At 42.6% G+C, this 19314-nt stretch overlaps 1 protein-coding gene across 3 annotated transcripts in view; it reads left to right on the forward strand.

The window, feature by feature from the left end:
• Window positions 1–19314, forward strand: part of SDCCAG8 (SHH signaling and ciliogenesis regulator SDCCAG8) — a 206577-nt gene that overhangs the window by 68539 nt on the left and 118724 nt on the right. The gene's annotated exons all lie outside the window — the stretch shown is intronic.

Here is a 19314-nt window from a genome sequence, read left to right on the forward strand (position 1 = left end):
TTCTGCAAACATCCTAGAAACGGCTCATTGTATCTGTGACGGGCTGGCGGTGGATCGGCCTTTCTCTACCTTTAATGTGGCACCGACATAAAGAGACCTGCCCTCAGCGCCACTCCCTGCCTGTGTCTGCTTCTGCACCCTCCCCGCCAGGCTTGGGGGAGCAGGCGGGGTAGTGGATGGCTTTCTGAGAGCCAGGCTCCCGGGGCTGCAGCTGCCACCTGCCGTCACACTTCTGTGTCTCAGAAATGGCTGGGAGAGGGGCCACTTGGGCCTGTTGCTCGCACATGCAATCACTCGGCCCTGGCGATGACAGAGGCAGCTCTCCGGCGTCTTCACACTCCAGGCTCTCTCCTTGCTGGAGGCTTAGCACATTCCTTTCCCTGCTCCTCACCAGGCACCTGCCCTTCCCGAGGCCTGGCCTGCCCAGGACCCTGGGGGTGGTGGTGGTGGGGGGATCACCGGGAGACCTGGGCCCTGCCCTTAGGGAGTTTATATTCTAGGCGACGAGACGGGCACACATGTGAACATGCCTTAAAAATACTTGCCAAGCAGCGGATCGACAAGTGCAAATTAATGGAGTGTGAACTTCATGCTGGCTCCCGCCCATGAGTGGGGGAATCTGGTTCCGCGTGTGATGCAAGCAGCCTTCTTTTTTGCAGCCTGGTCCCTAAGTGTGCCCCGAAGCATTGTTCAGTGCTCAGAGCCCGGAGAGAGGTGTGTTCTTCCCGCAGCCCAGCCAGGAATCGGAGAGAGTGCCGCGGCCGGGCGGCTCTCTGATCACCAGGCCCCTTTTGTTCTCGCCCCGCGTGAGGCCTGAGTGGGCCAAACAGGATTATGGGAAGAATTCAAAACAGCGCCACTTACTCAAAGACGATTGAACTTAATATTTTTCTAAAACGCCATGTGAAGTTCATTTCCTCATTTTACATCATGATTTTGTTGGGACGGGCACAACATCAGCAGTAAGAAAGTGAGTTTGATTGTGTGTGTGCGTGTGTGTGTGTCCAAAGGCGCAGGCAGTTGGACCACATCCACCCAGTGCATCACACCGAGTGGGAGTCCTTGGGGGCATTTGGCGCTTAGTCACTGTGTTCATGGTCTGAGCAGTGACTTCAGGTGGCAAGCCTGGTTCATAGAAGCACTTCACGTGCTCCACAGAGAAGCACTTGTGTCCAGGCAGGGATGATAATGCCATTCACCATAGTAACGTAGTTGTAAAAGTCAAATGTATAAGCCGAACCTTTATCTGAAGATCGCAGTTTAAGGCTGTCCAGGACATGAGGGCACGGATGGGCAAAACATTTAGATACAGATGTTTGCCTCGGGTAAGAATGTAAAACTATAAGCTGAACTCAAGGAATATATATATTTTAAATTGATTTGAGAGGAAGGAAGGGAGAGGGGGAGAGAAATGGAAACATCAATGATGAGAGAGAACCATCCTGCACAAACCCCATTGGGCATCGAGCCCGCAACCCGGCCATGTGCCCTGACCAGGAATCGAACCCGGGACCTCCTGGTTCATAGGTCCATGCTCAACCACTGAGCCACGCTGGCCAGGTCTCAAGGAATATTTTTAAGGAAGACATAAGATTTGTCAACAACTGGTCCTAAAACATATTTTTCTATATTGTCAATTTCATTGGATGATACATATTTTGGTCCTTTAACAAACGGTGCTTACTTTGACTTAAAAAGTTGGACTTACAAGGCCAACATGCCCACCTGGCAGACCATCCTCTCAGGTACCACGTCTGCGTTTCCTTGAGTTAGTGTCCGTGCGGCCAGCAAGCCAAGAGGCGTTACCGTAGGACAGTACATATGCCTTTTTTACAGCCCAGAAATATTAGTACCAATAGCCAGTGAACATATTACTAATTACCGCATATGTACATACTTAAAACAATATTTATTGTATGAACATAAGTACATTCACAGAAGCCAATAATCTGCATCCCCCAGTAGAGCAAATTGTTTTCCTTTTTCTGTTTTACCTTCCACTTTTGGTCCATATGCATAGATGATATTTGCAAGCAGTAAACATAGCCTAGATATCATTTTGGTCTTTCCTTTTTTTCACTTAGCAATTTCTTGAGCATCCCTATGTGACGCTGCCCATTCCGCGTAGTGATCGCTTTAAGATGACCATTTACATGTACTTTAAAAGTGAGACAGCCACATTTTGAGAACAGACACTGTTACAAATTTAGAATCCAAATTTAGAATCCGCTTGCCCTCAACTTGACTTGTTGCTTTAATTCAGCAACCAGATACTGCAGACACTGTGCTGGCCTAGAATGAATTGCTGTTCTTATAGAAGGGACTCTAAAACACAGATATGCAAATAATTATGTCAAAGAGAACGTGGCAACTTTCATCAAACTACAAAAGGGTGTGGGAGCCTGGCTGGCGTGGCTCAGTGGGTGAGCGTCAACATACGAACCAGGAGGTCACGGTTCGATTCCCAGTCAGGGCACAGGCCGGGGTTGCAGGCTCAATCCCCAGTCGGGGCGTGCAGGAGGCAGCTGATCAGTGATTCTCTCTCAGCATTGATGTTTCTATTTCTCCCTCTGTGAAGTCAATAAAAACATATTAAAAATGATTTTTTTAGAAAAGGGTGTGGTGATTTAGAAGAGGGAGAGGTGACATCCTTGAAGGACGTTCAGGTGTTGCCCAGTGTAGGTGGGGGAGGAAGGCATTTCGGTTGGGAAGGCCCAACGTGCAGCTTGAGCAGAGGTTTGGGGACTGGAAGGAGGAGGGGCCACGGTGGGGCGGGGGCGGAAGATGTATTCAAGGGACGTGTGTGTCTTTTGACTCCATAGCAGACCTGTTTAAATAACCTCAGGATCCCAAGTGCCATGTCTCTGTTATAAAAGATTCCCCCAGAGCAGTGGTGCTCAACCTTCCTCATGCCGCGACCCTTTAATACAGTTCCTCGTGTTGTGGTGACCCCCAACCATAAAATTATTTCCGTTGCTACTTCATAACTGTCATTTTGCTACTGTTATGAATCGTCATGTAAATATCTGATATGCAGGATGTATTTTCATTGTCACAAATTGAACATCATTAAAGCATAGTGATTAATCACAAAAACAATATGTAATTATATATGCGTTTTCCGATGGTCTTAGGTGACCCCTGTGAAAGGGTCGTTCGACCCCCAAAAGGTCGCAACCCACCGGTTGAGAACCGCTGCCCTAGAACATGGGCTTCTGTGAGCTCCAGAATCCCGTGTAATCCCCTATTTTCAACATGTTGCGCACCCTACAGTCAGGCACGGAGTCATATTTTGGGGACATTTGCACAGTTTTTATTCCTTTGTAGTGTTCTCTATGTAGTGGAACAATTTTAGGATTTTCAAATTTCGGATAACCTACTCTAAAATGTCATTTTGCTATGAGTGTTAGGATCGAGTGGGATTCGGTCATTAGGAATGAAGAATTGATGGTTGCTTTAGTGATTTATAGAAGATTCACATTGCCGTGATAGGCGGGCAGACACAGATACACAGGGTAGGACTTGAGCTAAGGACTCTGAGTCCGAAGACCTGGCACTTCGATTTGGCTTGTCAGCCGACTTCCTGAGCAAACCCCTGAGAGAGCCACCTCTCCCCCCGTGCAGTGAGAGCTTGGCTCAGTGATGGCTGCGGTTTCCTCCAGCTCTACATCCCCAAGCTGCTAGAAACACAGGGAACATTTTCCTCCTCGCTTCACAGGTATTACTAACGTCATTAAAAATTACACCCGTCTCAGTGTCATTCCAGTTAGTCACCTGCTTTTATAAAAATGACACTCTGTCAAGCTGATAAGATTGTCATTTGACTGTCAGCAATTTTCAATCATATTCTTTACCTTATCGTTAATAATAGATATTAATGATATGCCGAGCCTTTTAAACAGGTGAATTGAATGACCAGACTGACGTCGTTTTATTTGTGGGAGGGATGACAGCCCTCCTCCGAAGGAAAAATGAAGTTCTGGGGGGATGATTTGATCGCAGGCAACAGCAAACTCCCCGAGGTGGTGTTTGGAGGAGCGAGCGGCTCTCAGGAAGCCTGTGGAGTGAAATACCCTCAGCCCGAGTTTCTGATCCGTGTGAGTGTGTGGTGCGTGGAGTACACGCGTGTGAGTGCATGGTGTGTGGAGTACATGCGTGTGAGTGCATGGTGTGTGGAGTACATGCAGGTAAGTGCATGGTGTGTGGATACATCTGTGTGAGTGCCTGGTGTGTGGAGTACATGGGTGTGAGTGCCTGGTGTGTGGAGTACATGTATATGAGTGCCTGGTGCACGGAGTATGTGTGTGTGAGTGCATGGAGTACACACATGTGAGTGCATGGAGTACATGCATGTGAGTGTGTGGAGTACATGTGTATGTGTGCATGGGATACACATGTGCGAGTGCATGGAGTAGATGCATGTGGGTGCATGGTACATGGAGTACATGTGTGTGAGTGCATGGTGTGTGGATATATTCGTGTGTGTGGTGCATGGAGTATATGCATGTGAGTGCATAGTGCGTGGATACATCCATGTGAGTGCCTGGTGCGTGGAGTACATGGGTGTGAGTGCCTGGTGCATGGAGTATGTGTGTGTGAGTGCATGGAATACATGCATTTGAGTGCATGGTGCATGGAGTACACGTGTGTGAGTGCATGGTGTGTGGATATATTTGTGTGAGTGCATGGTGCATGGAGTACATGCATGTGAGTGCATGGTGCATGGAGTACATGTGTGTGAGTGCATGGTGTGTGGATATATTCGTGTGAGTGCATGGTGCATGGAGTACATGCATGTGGGTGCATGGCGCATGGAGTACACGTGTGTGAGTGCATGGTGTGTGGATATATTTGTGTGAGTGCATGGTGCATGGAGTACACGTGTGTGAGTGCATGGTGTGTGGATATATTCGTGTGAGTGCATGGTGCATGGAGTACATGCATGTGAGTGCATGGTGCATGGAGTACACGTGTGTGAGTGCATGGTGTGTGGATATATTTGTGTGAGTGCATGGTGCATGGAGTACATGCATGTGAGTGCATGGTGCATGGAGTACATGTGTGTGAGTGCATGGTGTGTGGATATATTCGTGTGAGTGCATGGTTCATGGAGTACATGTGTGTGATTGCATGGTGCATGGATACATCTGTGTGAGTGCCTGGTGCGTGGAGTGCATGGGTGTGAATGCCTGGTGCATGGAGTGCATGGGTATGAGTGCATGGTGTGTGGAGTACATGCATGTGAGTGCATGGTGTGTGGAATACATGCGTGTAAGTGCATGGAGCATGGATATAGCCATGTGAGTGCATGGTGCGTGGATATATCCGTGTGAGTGCCTGGTGCGTGGAGTATATGTGTGTGAATGCATGGTGCGTGGATATATCTGTGTGAGTACATGGTGCGTCACCCTTCACCTTCGGTTCCACCTGGCGCTCTCGTCCACGCAGCCACGGGATGAGGTGCTGTGGCTTCTGATCCCAGCTGACCCAGAACGTGATTCTAGTAAAATTTTGGCTTTTAATTTTTTTTTTAATCCTCACCCGAGGATGTTTTCCCATTGATTTTAGAGAGTGGAAGAGAGAGGGAAAGCTGGAGAGAAATACCGATGTGAGAGAAACACGTCGACTGGTTGCCTCCGCACAGGGCAGAGCCTGTCCTGGCCTGCAATCAAGGTACGTGCCCTTGACCGGAATCGAACCCTGGGCCCTTCAGTTCCCAGGCTGACGCTCTATCCCCTGAGCCAAACTGGCCAGGGCTTACATTGTTTAAATCATCAGAATGAAAACAAAAAATTTAAATTCTCATAGATTTCACATATTCCTGACCTGCGTTGGAGTCCAGAGTGAGAGACTGCCTGAGGCAGAGATTCCAGATATAACTGCAGGCTGTCGGGACTGCTAATGAATTGCAAGGTGTTTAGATTTTCCACGTTCCTCTTTTTAAAATTTTATTTTCCAGTTGCAGTTTCCATTCTTCCTGATTTTGTATTGGTTTCAGGTGCGCAGCATGGTGGTTAGATAGACAGATACTTTCCAAAGCGCTCCCCCTCCCCCACCATGCACAGCTATTGTGATGCTGTTGACATAGTCCAGTGATGGCGAACCTATGACACGCGTGTCAGAGGTGACACGCGAACTCATTTTTTTGGTTGATTTTTCTTTGTTAAATGGCACTTAAATATATAAAATAAATATCAAAAATATAAGTCTTTGTTTTACTATGGTTGCAAATATCAAAAAATTTCTATATGTGACACGGCACCAGAGTTAAGTTAGGGTTTTTCAAAATGCTGACACGCGGAGCTCAAAAGGTTCGCCATCACTGTCATAGTCCCTGTGCTGCACTTTACCAGGTAATTTAACCCTTTCCTTTTGGGTGTTAACATCTGCACTTAAGCGGATCAGCTGCAGTGACACTCAGTGTTTAAGGAACAGGCACGAAGGCAGCAGCGTCCCTATTCCTGGCCTGCCTCGCCCTCCTGAGAATTCCGCAGTCTCCAGGGGGTATGGAGAATCCTTCTTTAGACACAATCTCTCCCTCCACCTGAACTCCTAATAAATCAAGTGATCGCCTTGGCCTGGCTTCACAAATCTTGAGTCGGGCTGTGGTGGAAAGTTCCCACTGAAGTCCAAGGGAGTCCCTGGGCCTTCTTAGAGAGCATGGCAGGGGAAGGGGAGGTAAGACATTTGGGGAGATCTTAAGCAGAAGGAGAAAAAAGAATTGTTCTGCTTGAAGGATTGCCCCATCATTGCAAGTACTAACTTTTCCTTTGGACCCTTCTAACATTTGCTCAGGATGTTCTGCTAGAAATCTGAATGCACGCATACTGAGAGGCAACTGGCAAACCGTAATTTGAATTAATAGCTTTAGGGTGTCATTCTCAACTTGTTTCTACACTTAAGTTTGCCATAGAATAAGGGAGCTGGGTCAGTGTTTCTTCCTTAATTTACTGAAGGTTCACTGTGTGAACAGTGAGTGAAGCCACATAAGTTTATGTCACAAGAACAAGATAACTTTTAGTCTAAAGGGGGAGTTAAGACATTGGGTGGATCAAATATTTATTTATTTCTGTAGTTTAAAATCTTTATGTGGCTATATATCTTTTTTAAATATATTTTTATTGATTTCAGAGAGGAAGGGAGAGGGAGAGAGAGCTAGAAACATCAATGAAGAGAGAGAATCGTTGATCAGCTGTCTCCTGCACGCCCCCTACTGGGGATGTGCCCTTGACCAGAATCGAACCCGAGACCCTTCAGTCTGTAGGCTGACGCTCTATCCATTGAGTCAAACCAGCTAGGGCTGGATATATATCTTTTTATATGTCTTATTGATATGTATCTGAGAAGTGTGACTTACTAATGATTTCCCTTGAGGGGAGCTGGAAGTTGGAGGTCTCTAAATGCTGGATTCAGGATACCTTAGACTTACCTCCTCAGCCAGGAGAGAAAGAAGGGCCTCCGTGTTGTTCCAGCCACAAAAAGAAGAAGAGCAGAGAAAAAGGGGGTGGGGGGGGACTAGGGAAAAGTGAGAAAGACATTTACCCTAAGAACAATTGGGCGTTTGCCTCTACTTACTCTGCCTCCCATTAAACCATAACTCAGAAGAGGCAACATGACCACAGGCCCATCGTATTTTCAGGAGGATCCACACTAATGGATTTTTAAAGCTATAATTGCTATGACAACCTCCTACAGCCCCCACCCCCGCCCCCAACTGCTGCTGGTTGTTGAGAGTAATTTCACTTGTCATTTTTTTGGAAGATGCTTTTTAACCCCATAGAAATAAAATTCATGAAGGTGATTTTTATCTGTAGTCTCTCTTGTTTCAGTGGCCACATAGGAAGGACCAAAGAGAGGACCTCAGGCAGCAAAGAGCAATGGCTTGGTGGGGACTGAGAGCCACAAAGGCCGTAATGACTCCACCTGTCCCCTTCGTTTTGTAGATGATTTGACAACGAATACGCTGAGTGTTACCTCATTTTTATGCATGGATTTATTTATTAACTAGAGGCCCAGTGCACAAAATTTGTGCACTCGGGGGGGGGGCGGTGTCCCTCAGCCCGGCCTGCACCCTCTTGCAGTCCAGGAGCCCTCGGGGATGTCTGACTGGTGGCTTAAGCCTGCTTCCCAGAGGGAGTGGGCCTAAGCTGGCAGTTGGACATCCTTAGCACAGCCATGGAGGCAGGAGAGGCTCCTGCCACTGCCGCTGCACTTGCCAGCTGTGAGCCCGGCTTCTGGCACACTGACCACCAGGGGGCAGCTCCTGCGATGAGTGTCTGCCCCCTGGTGGTCAGTGCGCATCATAGCGACTGGTTGTTTCTCTGGTCGATTTGCATATTAGGACTAGAGGCCCGGTGCACAAAAATCTGTGCACTGAGGGGGGGGGGGAGAAAGGGGGTCTCTCAGCCCGGCCTGTGCCCTCTCGAAGTCTGGGACCCCTCAGGAGATAATGACCTGCTGGCTTAGGCCTGCTCCCGGGTGGCAGAGGGCAGGCCCAATCCCTAGGTGCAGCCCCTGGTCGGGCTCAGAGCAGGGCCGATTGGGGAGTTGGGGCACCGCCCCCTGTCATGCACAGAGCAGGGTGGATTGGGAGGTTGCGATGCCACCCTCAGTCACGCTCAGGGTAGGGCCAATTGGGGGGTTGAGGCACTGTCCCCTGTCACACTCAAGGCAGGGTCAATGGGGAGGGAGGTTGCGGTGCCACCCCCTGTCACCCACAGAGCAGGGCCAATCAGGGGGTTGGGGCGCCTTCCCCTGTCCCGAACAGAGCAGTGCAGATAGGGAGGTTGTGGCCCTGCCCCCTGTCACACACAGAGCCGCAGGGCGATCAGGGGGTTTGGGTGCTGCCCCCTGTCACGCTGATCCCGGTGCCGGGAGGCCTTGCAGCTCCGCTGATCCCGGTGCTGGGAGGCATATTACCCTTTTACTATATAGGATAGAGGCCTGGTGCACCGGTTGGGGCCGGCTGGTTTGCCCTGAAGGGTGTCCTGGGTCAGGGTGGGGGTCCCCACTGGGGTGCCTGGCCAGCCTGGGTGAGGGGCTGAGGGCTGTTTGCAGCTGGTCACACACCCTTCAAGGTGGGGGTCCCCATTGGGGTGCCTGGCCAGTCTGGGTGAGGGGCTGATGGCTGTTTTCAGGCTGGCGGGTGACTGAAGTTCCCAACTGCTCCTTTTTTTCTTTTTTCTTTTTTCTTTTTTTTTATTCTGGGCCAGCTTTAGCTCTGGCTCCAGCTCTGAGGCCTCTGCTGCTGAAAGTAGGTATCTGGTTTGTTTGGGTTCTATAATCGAAACATTGTATCAACTCCAGCTCTGAGATCCCAACTGGCTGAAAGCAGGTTTCTGGGGTTTTGTTTAGCTTCTATATTTGTAACAATATTTCAAACTGCAAGCTCAGAGGCCGGCAGCGGCCGGCGGGGAACATTGGAGTCCTCCATCACTGAAGCAAGCAAGCCTCATGTTCGCTTCAAGCTGCCTGGCTGCCGGCTGCCATCTTGGCTGGCAGTTAATTTGCATATCGCCCTGATTAGCCAATGGAAAGGGTAGCGGACGTATGGCTAATTACCATGATTCTTGTTTATTAGATAGGATACTTACTGATAATCTTTTATGTGTCACTCACAAATAGGCACAGGGATTGCAATGAGAAAGAAAACATATTTATTGCCCAAACAACTAGTCAGATAATGAAGTTAAACGTGATAAGATGAGGGTGCAATAGAAGGGGTGACTCACCGTGGTGGGACAGGAATCACAAGGACTCTGCTCAACAATTAGCCAGTTTTCCACGAGGATAACAAGGAGTTTTTGATATGACCTGACCAGCATAAGTGGGGCTATCATCTAAGCGTATATTAATCTAACTTCAGATCCAGTTGCCACTGGGTGACGTGGTTATCGAACGGCTCAAGGTGACCTCTTATTGAGCCTTACGTGCAATGAAAACCTCTAATGGCACCCTGTCTGTCGCCCTACAATTGGGCAATAAATACGTGTTTTCATTTCTCTCTCAGAAATGTGATCACTTGAGTTTGGACCTATCATTGCCTGAACTCTTTTGGATTTTGTCTTTTATATCTTACTGTAATACATGATTCCTCTCAGGTTTATGTCAAGCAAATTTGATCAGCACATCATTACCGTCCTCATTAAAATCAGTGGCTTAAAGAGTACAGCCCCACCCGCTGTAGCTGAAGACCTCCCGTAGCTTGATATTTTCTATCTTCCCTGTGTTTTTCTTTTAAACTGATGAGTGTGTTTTCCTGTTTAAGAACCAGACCGTTTACCTTCTTCAAAATATGATTCCAGTCAAATCAAACGACATTTACTCTTGAACCTACTATGTACAAGTAGTGTGCTTAGGTAGCACTGAGCCACATGCCAGAAGATTGCATCGATGGCAGATCGTGAGGAAATGAGGCATGAGTGGCTAAGGAATCAGATGCTTTTGTCAAGATGGAGCAGATCCGTAGTTGGCAGGATTGAAACCTGTGTTGGGAAACTCCCAATGGGAGGGGAATGGGCCTGCCTGAATTTTCAGGTTGATTCTTTTTTCATCTAAACCTGGATACATGGACTAAATTGGGAATTTGAGGAATTAGAATCTGTAAAATTATTTTTTTGAGATTTCTTTTGTTCGTTCTATTGCATGAGTCCTTTTAAAAGTGTTCTGTCCATACACTGCTGTTAAATAATTATCTTGTACCAATATTATAGGTCAGTTATATCTCAAAAAATGCATTCTATTCCAGTCATTACCCTGTATTTATCTGTTCTACACCTATTTTATTTATTTTATTTTTCTTTATGAAAATGAGTGAAAACAAAAATGATCTTAGTTTTCTAATTGTCACAGCATATAAATTCAGAAATGCCCATGACAGTGTTTGCTAAACTATGAAAAGCTGTTTACATACCTAGAACTGTTATGATTGAATAGGTGCTCAATAAATTAAGTAGATGTATTTACTTCTTTGTATGTGGATGCTGTTAATTTAAAAGCGTTATACTCAAAATATTTATTAACTGAAGCATCTACTTTACTTTGGATGCTTCTGTCCACAATTAGCTAGGTTATTTTTGAGTTAAAGCAAAGTTTGATGAATTTCTAAGTTCTACAAATAGAACTTTACAGAAATATTTATATAACCCACAGCTAAAGTGAATTTTCTAAAAACTCCCCATAAGGTGAGATCACGTACGCCATGTCTCAGTACAGACGGATTTTTTTCCCAATCGGTTATGTCTCTAAAAATAAACCTAGTTTTGTTGTTGAAATTTGCTGTTTCCTCTCCACATAAGAACATCTCATTAATTTTGGTGCAAACCTTCCAACAAGATAAGGTTCAATTGTCCAGTTTTCCCATGGGAGAGGATCCATTGTGTCTCCTACAAGCAGGGTGGCGGCTAAGAGGTGAGTTGAACACAGACAAGCGGTGTTGTTGGTCAGAATGCTTTGAATGGAAGCCTTCCACACCCTGTAGGTTTGAATGTTTGAGCTGTGCGTTCAGTAATACCCTGCTTCTCCTACTGTCTTTACTAGATTAAAGGGAGAGCAATGATGTTGATGTTCTCTGTAATCAGAGGCACCAAGGAAAGACAGACACTGGGTAGGTGGGAAGAGCGGGGACCCCACCAGGTCCAGTGTCTTTGGGAAGAACCGTATTCCATTGTCTGCACTGCTAAGAGGTCAAGACTAGGTAGATAGGGGTCTCCTTTTCCCAGTCATTTGAAGCCGATTTAGAGAAAAATGAAAATACTGCTTTTTATAAAATAAAGTCATTCAGTTTGAAGTGAAAGGCTGGGATCTTGAATTGGGTCTAAATGTTTGAGCTGTTTTGTTCTAAGAGAAAAGAAATAGTTTTTTTGCCCCCACATCTGTACCAACCAGACATATTGGTAAAAGTAAAAGTAAAATCGAATAAAATTATTTTCCCCTCTAAATTAAGAAGTGACGTGTATATTCTTATGAAGCCAGTTCTTCAGAAGGGGGGTCTGAGCCTTACATGTGTTCGGATTCTCAGAGATTGACAGGATTTAATGAGAGAAGACGCAGAGCAGGGAGCAAAACTTATTGTTGAGTAACAGTTGTCAGAGGAGAAACAGATGATGTGTTTTCTTGATTGCATTTAAAAAATTAATTATTGCCAATAGAAGCTTGTGTGTGCTCGTAACTGAGTTAGCGCTGTGGTTTGGCATTTATCCACATGTGAAGGGAGACGGGGTGCGCGGAGAATCTGAAACCTGGGTTCCGGCCCCGTCAGTGAGTTTCAGGGGGTCCTTTAACCTCTGGACCCGTGTTCGCCTCTGCAAAGGGAGGCGGTAGGTGAAGATGCTGACGGAGGGGTCTTCTATCTCTAACTGTATCTTTTTTTTAAGGCCTGTGTTTTTATTAAACAAAATCTTGATGTAAACAGGGGAGTTCACTCTCAAATGTTTTGGTAGGAGCACATTGTAGAAGAAATAGCACAGTATTTATGGGAGAGGAATTAAATTTGATAAATTAAAAAGGGACATTGAAGTCTTGAAAGTTAGATGCAAAATATCCTCAAACTTCCTTGTATTTTCCCTTTAGGAAACATAATATTTAACTGATATATTTCTGCTAACTCCTAAAAAAGTAGCATTGAGTATAAGAGTTTTAATTTGCTCTGGTTGAAACTTAAGAAAAATGTTTGTGTTATCTAAGAGACGAATTTGCTTTGCTGGAATTGTCAGTTTTCTGGTTCAGAATAAATAGGCCAATTTATTTTACGCAGTTTTTAATAGTTGATACAACAACTGAAAAACATGTTTATTATTGGAATATTACCAGATTTATTTTTTAGTTTTCTTAAGAAGTTATGTTCTTGCAGTTGTCAGTACTTTTATACCAACTATAATTTTTTTATTTTTTAAAAAGCATACTTAAATATTATATAGGTATTTATGTAATTATAGTATCCAAAAAAGTATGACATTTGAAACATAAATGGGAAATATAGGAAATTGTTGACGTCTACATTGCAATGACCTTTATGCTACAAGTCATTAAAGGTAAAATAGTGTCAATTTTGAAAAAACTTTCAAAAATAAGTATCGTTTAGGATTATAAATGACATTCTTGATGTATTTTAAGTACTTTTAGTCTCACAATGAGAAACTGAAGGCATTGTAGATACATTTAATAATAAAAAGGTCTTTTCTAAATCATAAATAGTTAATGAACTTCACATATTTAAATTTACTGAGGTTTTCCTGTGATATAATCAGATGTCACTTTAGAAATAGCAATACTTCAGTTCATTGACACTTACCTTTATAGGTATTGAAAGCGTCCTTATCTTTCATTCTCTTGTTTATTGAAATTGTTTTAGGGTGGTTTTCTATTTAGTTTTATTTTTTATTCCTGTTTAGTCATAATTCTACACACAGGGAATACCACAATAGCAACAACACGTAAATAGCCATGGGTAATATGACCAAAGTTATTTTAATTGTACATTTCAATGTATTTTTAATTGAATTATTCTATTGAAAAATATTAATAGCTTTAATATACAGAGATAAAAGGAACAAAATTATCCCAAAATATGGTAATATAATATGAACATTATGGTTAGAGTTCATTTAACATGAATCCTGAAGCCTTACTATTACTGCTTAGAAGACATTTAATGCTATAAATTTTTATAACTAAAGAAGTGTATTGTAGCAATTTGTTACTTATTATAGTCCATATGACTGTATATTTGAGGAGGAAATGATATGAGAAATTAGATGTATCATTGGGTTTGCTTTTTTAGCAAAATGGTAGTGAATTAGTGTATATTTTAATAGTTGTGAGGGACAGTAAAGACAGAGTGAGGTGAAGAGTGGACAGACTGGAGATATATGTGTAATTGGCCATCTGGATTATATATATAACATACCATACAGACTGTACAATGTCAGGCACAAGCAGGCACATAGCTGGTACTCAAAAATATTTACTGTCTTGTATTGAGGGCTTGAGAAGGAATTGTTTACGGGAATAAGTTAGCAATTTATTTTCCTAAATTGAAATTATTTCATATTATTTTATTTTTGCTTTGGGTGATTTTCTCAATGGGTAATTAAATAATTTTCAAACAGTGATAAAAGTCAACAATTATAATGAACACTTGAGTTTGGAGTAACTGTTTATAGATTTTCTTCTGCATTAATTCTTTTATCTCCCAGCTTTTGTACTTGTTTTCACAAGAGAGGAAACCATATGAGGCATTTGTGAAAGCCTTTGAAAAGGCCAGTCTTTTTGTATGAGGATGTCCCCTCAGAAAAGAAATCTTCCTGTTTTGTTTTTTTAAATTTTTTTAAAATATATTTTATTGATTTTTTACAGAGAGGAAGGGAGAGGGATAGAAAGTTAGAAACATCGATGAGAGAGAAACATCGATCAGCTGCCTCCTGCATACCCACCACTGGGGGTGTGCCCACAACCAAGGTACATGACCTTGACCGGAATCGAACCCGGGACCCTTCAGTCCGCAGGCCGATGCTCTATCCACTGAGCCAAACCAGCTAGGGCAATCTTCCTGTTTTTATGGCAGTTCGTTTTGAGAGAAACAACTCCAGATTCATTTTACTTAAAAAAAAAAATGTATTGGTTGATTTTAGAGGGAGAGAGAGGAAGGAAGAGGGGGTAAGAAAGAGAGAGAAAAACATTGATGTGTTTTCCACTCATGTGTGCATTCATTGGTTGATTCTTACCTGTGCTCTGACTGGGGGTGGAACCTTGGTGCATGGGTATGCTGCTTCAAACAATTGAGATACCTGGCGAGAGCCGGTTTATTTTGCTGCTGAATGTACTTACTATAGCAAGCAAAATACTTTTAAAGTACCTGCAAAAGGGTTGGGTTAGAATTGGGCCTAACTTTTTTTCTTTAACATGAATTAAATTGGAGTTACTATGAAAAAGTATTGTGTTAATTTGTTAGGAAATAATATGTAATATGTACATTTTAGAATGTATTTATGTACTTGAATAAGGTAAATATGTAAGTTTCATTTTATTTATTTTTTAGTTTTTTGAGATATAATTGACTTATGCCATGTTAGTTTTAGGTCTGCAACCTGGTGATATATTGCGAAATGATCACCACAATAAGTTTATTTGACATCCATCACCTCACATAGTTACAGTTTTCTGCTTGTGATAATAACCCTTTCCTTCTGCTTTCTTAGCAACTTTCAAATATGTAGTATCGTGTTAACTTTAGTCACCCTGCTGAGCATGCCTCCCGGAACGCTCTGCTAACTGGCAGTTTGTACCTTTGGCCCCTTTACCCATTTCACCACCACCCCTCCCCTGCCTCTGGCAACCACCAGTCTGTCTTCTGTGTTTATGAGTTTGAGATTTTCTTTGGATTCTACATATAAGCGAGATCATATGGTATTTGTCTTTCTCTGTCTGACTTATTTCACTTAGCACAATACCCTCTAGGTCCATCCATGCTGACACAAGTGGCAGGCTATCCCTCCTTGTTATGGCTGAATAATATTCCATTGTACAGATAGATGCAGACATAGATGTAGATGTAGATGTAGATGTAGATGCAGACATAGATATAGATGTAGATGTAGATGTAGGTATAGATGTAGATGTAGATGTAGATATAGATATAGATATAGATATAGATATAGGTGTAGATATAGATGTAGATACCACACTTTCTTCACTCATCTATTAATGGACATATAGGTTGTCTGTCTGTCTTGGTTACTGTAAATAATGCTGCAGTGAACTTGAAGGTACAGATATATTTTCAAAATAGTGATTTCAGTTCCTCCAGATAAGTACCCAGACATTAAATTGGTGGACAATATGGTAGCTCTGTTTTTAATTTTCGAGGACCCTCCATACTGCTGTCCATAGGGTTGCACCAATTTACATTCCCACAAAGTTAAATTTATACGTTAACATTTTGAGTGTAAAATGGTTTCTCTTTTTATTAAATTGGCATGTTAAGTATATTGCTGGCATATATTTTCTTCTAGAACATAAAAAGCCAAACTGTTTCCTTTTTGAATCTTTTTTTTTTTTGGTCTTAAAGTTCTAACATGGGGTGATGACAGCATATCAGCATATTGAAGGATTTCCTTTATATACACACAGGGCTATAGACCTGCAGTGGTCTTTTTAGTTATATTGTCCCCATAAACAACATCACAAAACTGCTGTATGTTAATATCCCAGGAGTATTTTATGGTATGCACAGTAGAGGATGCCGTAGGATTTCCAACTCCGTACAACTTACTAACTGTTGTAGAGTTAAAGTGTTTTGAGTTTATTAATTCCGTTACGTAGCCCTCACGAACTACTAGTAGCTGTGAACAAAACACAGAAATATTCTCTCGGATGATAACTCAGTTAGGTGGGTTTGTAAGCGAGCAAGCAGCCATGCCTGGGAAGTTGTTACCTGTCGATACAGTACACTTGGTACCTCTCCAGTAGTCGGGTATCAACCCACAGCTGGGGTGCAGGTGGTGTGTGGGGAAGCTGTTTTCAAATCTTGGACGTTACAGCAGTTCCTGCTATTGTAGGGACAAACCTCGAGGCCTTCACCAATGGTAGCAAAAGCAACGAATTCTTCCTATTAAACACAGCAAAGTAGAACTGACCCCTGCAACCTCTAGAATGTTTGTAAATATAAAACTGAAATTGTTTGTGAAGCTAGTGAAGTAAATTCTACTAAAATAAACTCGCTTTATTTCATTACAGTGGAGGGACTTTGTAGGAGGGGATTATGTTCTAATTTGAGTTTGAAGGGTAAATGTTCTCTATGGTTGGAATTAATTTTGAAATTCTCATAAATCGCTCATAATTTACATAGTCTGCACGGACGTGTATGTACTTATATGTGTTTAGAGCCATGTATTCCTACCACAATGGAAACATTCATGTCCTTTCTCTAAAATTTTAATTCACATTATCTTACTTCCATTGTTGGAACAGATGGTAAGCACTCAAAAGCGATAGCTGATATCAGTGTTACCATTAGGCCTGCGCTGGAAACATACTAAATCTCTGCCGTGCGCCCTCAGTAACGATAACCACGAGCAGGACTTCTAGAATGGCATCAGCCACCGTCCTCATCTACCACGGCAAAGAGGACAGCGCCTTCTGTTCATCTCCACAATGACCTTTAACGGCCTATAATGTCCTTTCATTCACACAGGCTGGGTTTCCAGGAGTCTAGTTTGGAGAGTGAGCCTGAGAAATGAATTTTGCTGTATCCTAGACCAGTGCTATCCAATAGAATTTTCTGTGAGGATGAAAATATGTTATATCTGCACTGCACGACCTGGCAGCCACGATCCATATGGGGCTGTTGAGCCTTACCATGTGGTTAATACAGCTAAGGAGCTCAATTTTTTATTATAATTAACTTAAATTTAAATAGCGACAGGTAGCTAGTATAGCTCCAGATGAATTCTTATTAATGATTTGGTAAAAAAATGCTTAACATCTACGAGTTAATAAGAGTATCAGCTGCCTGGCCATAGGTTTGTGGGTGATGAATTCTCATGGTCAAACTTGTCAGCTCCCAAGCCACAGGTTCCTTCTTTTCTCTCTGCAAGGACTGTGAGTTCTAGTCTTCTTACTCACCTCTATTGTTTTATTTTATCCCACTCTCATGTTCACATACACAAATAAGTTACTGTATGCTAAAGATTATTAAGAGATTATTAAAAGATTTTTTTAAGCAACAGAATATCTAGTAGCAGGGATAAATCACTACAATGGGTTCCTTTTTGCTACTTTGTCTTTCTAGAAAAGTTATCTTTTAGGATTAAGATGATATATAATTTTCAATGGGTTTTACATTCATTTCTTCAGATAGCTTTTCTTAGGAAAGCAGGAGAAATGTATAGTAGGACTTCTTTTAGTGAAACTATTATTTGGTTTTACTAAATTTATGAAAAATTTATTTTTAAATTATCAAATGTATACAGTACTTTTTAAATTGTAAGCTCATGAAATCAATTTTATAAGATGAAATCAGAAGATTTTTTAAAGAAGTAGAATAGAATAAGAAGGAATAGGATATATCTGAGTATTTCACACACAGTAAAGGTGGTTTTATGAAATGCTAGTTACATTTATACATGTGTGAGAGGGTTGTATATTTCTGAATTACGATGTAAAATGGATTTTTTTACTATGAATCTTGGTAAAAAAAAAAAAAAAGTAAAGAAAAAAGATTGAAAGCCATTGTCTAATTTATGGCTGGTGTGGAGACGATGTCGGATCTGGTTCAAGGCCTAGATTTACTTCTTTGGACCATCATTCAGTGCCTTTGACCCTCAATTATATTTCTGGATAGAAAATAACTGCCTTTTGCACTTCATGCAGTTGTTTCAAAGATCAAATAAAAGTTCAAGGTGATATGCAGTTGTAGTGCTCCTTATTCCTTGGAAGGGTTTTGTCAATTATTTTATATTGAAAAAACTCATGGCTCACAATAGCCATCATTTATGCTCATGTTTGTGCTTCTGGTCAGCTGAGATTTGACTGCTCTGGGCTGCATTTGACTGTTGGCTCTGGGTCAGGTTGTGGGTTGTAGGTTGTCTGGGCTGTGGTTTAGGCTTTGTTTTGCTCCACATGCATTTAGTCTGATCCAGGTCAAAAGGGCACCAGCTATCAAGGGCATGCTTCTCTCATGGAGAATCACCAGAACACAGAAGCAGGGCCAAGCCACACAAACCTGTTTATGACCTCGGCTTCCACCGTGGCCATGAACATGTCACTGGCCAAGGGATAAAGTGGCCAAGCCCAGAGTCATTGCGGGGAGAGCGTGTATTCTACCCCCAGTGGAAGGAAGAGAGAAGTGAATCCGTGCTGACGAGTAATCTGAATTATCATCTTACCTAAGAACCATTGCAGCCAAACATTTGTTAACGACTTGATCTAAACTATGATGAAGTACCACTATGTATTTGAAGAAAGCCTCTAATATTATGGCGTGTCAAAAACAGACACACAGAAAAAAGGAAACTGGGACAATTATAATGAGCAGAGAAGAACATTTGAAATACTGTAATATTCTAATAGATAAGAGATTATATCAATAAAATAGAAATAGCATGTATGTAAAACAATGAAAGCAAGAAATAGCTCATGGAAATGAGAAGTCTGGTAGAAATCTTTTCTTAAACTTACTGGTAGTAGAAGTTTTAGGAGATGAAGTCAAGGGAATCTTCCAAGATGAAGAGATAGAAAATATAAGAAAATTAGATGATCAATTCAACAGAGCCAAAAACCAATGGCCAGGAGTTCCAGGAAGAGGAAATATTGAAA

This window comes from Myotis myotis, unplaced genomic scaffold (assembly GCF_014108235.1).
Source record: "Myotis myotis isolate mMyoMyo1 unplaced genomic scaffold, mMyoMyo1.p scaffold_m19_p_21, whole genome shotgun sequence".
Classification (NCBI taxonomy): Eukaryota; Metazoa; Chordata; class Mammalia; order Chiroptera; family Vespertilionidae; genus Myotis; species Myotis myotis.